General features: G+C 29.7%; 1 long non-coding RNA gene across 1 annotated transcript; it reads right to left on the reverse strand.

The window, feature by feature from the left end:
- Positions 1–430: 430 nt before the first annotated feature.
- Positions 431–1,419, reverse strand: LOC107892241 (uncharacterized). Its single transcript, XR_001682542.2, has 2 exons — positions 1,082–1,419; positions 431–758 (listed from the first exon to the last, which is right to left on the reverse strand). It is a non-coding gene; the product is annotated as an uncharacterized lncRNA (long non-coding RNA).
- Positions 1,420–1,912: the final 493 nt, after the last annotated feature.

Here is a 1,912-nt window from a genome sequence, read left to right on the forward strand (position 1 = left end):
AGTCTTAAAATTTAAATTTGTAAATATTTGTTAGGATTTATTAAAGTATCAAGGTTGTGAGAAATTTTAACAATTGTAAGATATTAACTTTAATAGAAGTTAAAATTTGAAATTTAAAAGTTGTCCAAGTACATAATTAAATTTGATTAAAAATTTTGTTAGGATATTCGGCTGGGTTGTGACATTCTTTACATGGACCTGGCGATCGGGTTAGGGTATAGGGTGTTACAATTCACATTATTACTAATAATCCTAAGTACATGCCAAATTAAGGTCCAAAATATATATACCAAAAGGGTTGAACTTGAAGCTTGAGGAGTGATGTAATCCAAGCTGAAGCTAAAATCCCCAAATCTTCTAAACTTTATCTTTTTACTTGCTCGTTATCAAATAACACATTAAGCTCATAGAGCTTAGTAAGTACCTATAATAGAATTCAACAGCCTATTGATTCATTTATTTAAGCATATTTTAAATCATGTAAATTAAAACAAATGAATAAACTACTTATACTATGAAATAACTGTAATACCCAATTATTGTCTGGGGCCCAAAACTGTTTACAGCCCACATTTGGCCAAATACAAACCAAATACATGAGGCCCAATAAAGCCCAAACCAATAACCCTATACAGCCCAAATTTTTCAAAGTCACAGAAATCCTAGGAGGCTAATGGTCTCGGCGCCGCAACCACCCACGTTCAGCAACTGTTCATCATCCCATGACATTGCTCGCACGTCTTCCACGATCTCCATACCTGCGAAAAATTGATCAAAATGGCAGTAGAGGCAGCAAATAAGAGGAGGTAGTTTTATTTATATATATTTTTTATTTTTAGGAGGATTATTATTTTTTTGGGGGTGCGGCTCGGATATAAAAGGCTGATTTCAATTTGTAATGGGGGTTAGACAATTGTTGTAGTGAAAGACTGAAATACAAACAAAAAAAAATCAAAAAAACTATTTGGAAGGTAATTAGTCGACTCCATTTTTCTTTTCTTTTCACTGTTTTGTTCCTTTTATTTTTTTCCCTTGTTTTGAAAACGAAAACGAAGCAAAGAAGAAGGAAAAGGGTTCTTACCGGTGGTAGCGCGCCGTCGTGACGCCGTCGTCGTCGTTGTGGCCGGTCAAAAATGGGTCTGAAATGGTGGGAGGGAGGCTGCGGCAAATACTAAAATGGCAGAGAAAGGGTTTTGAAATGGGATTTTATAAGGGTTCAAAAGGGGCCATTTGCGCGATTGGTCCTTTTCTTTTTGAGGTTGTTTAAATTAAATTTATTATTTCTTTTAAATTTTGCTGCATATTTTAATATTGTTTCAATCCGGTCCTCGTTGCTGTGCAGTGTTTAGGAGGTTTGGGTAAATTTCTTTTTAGGTCTTCCTCATGTTACGCGCGTTTTAATTTGCTCCTTTTCACATTTTCAATTTTTGAATTTAGCCTTTAAATTCTATTTATTTTTAATATTAATCCTTCATTTGTCATTTTAAGGTTTTTTTTTTATAAATACTGTTAGATTGTTATTATTACTGTATTATTATTAGTATTATTTAATATTATATTAAATATTAATATTATTATGCCTATATGTATATACGCATATGTATGTTAATATATATATATGTACATACTTTAAAAGGCTTTAAAATATATAAACGTGTCTTATATATTTTATTATTACTTTATTTTTCTTAGTTTTATATGCATACGTACTTATACATATATTTTATGAATTTCATATCATTTTTCATTTTTTTCCTTTTTAAATTCTATATATATATTTCTTTTATAATGTACATATTTATACACTATTCAAAGTTATAATAAAAATATTTTTCGCATTTTATATATATATTCATATTTTGATAATTTGCTAATATATTATGTTTATACATTTTTATGTTTATTATTTTTA

The sequence above is a fragment of the Gossypium hirsutum genome, chromosome D09 (assembly GCF_007990345.1).
Source record: "Gossypium hirsutum isolate 1008001.06 chromosome D09, Gossypium_hirsutum_v2.1, whole genome shotgun sequence".
NCBI classification, from domain to species: Eukaryota; Viridiplantae; Streptophyta; class Magnoliopsida; order Malvales; family Malvaceae; genus Gossypium; species Gossypium hirsutum.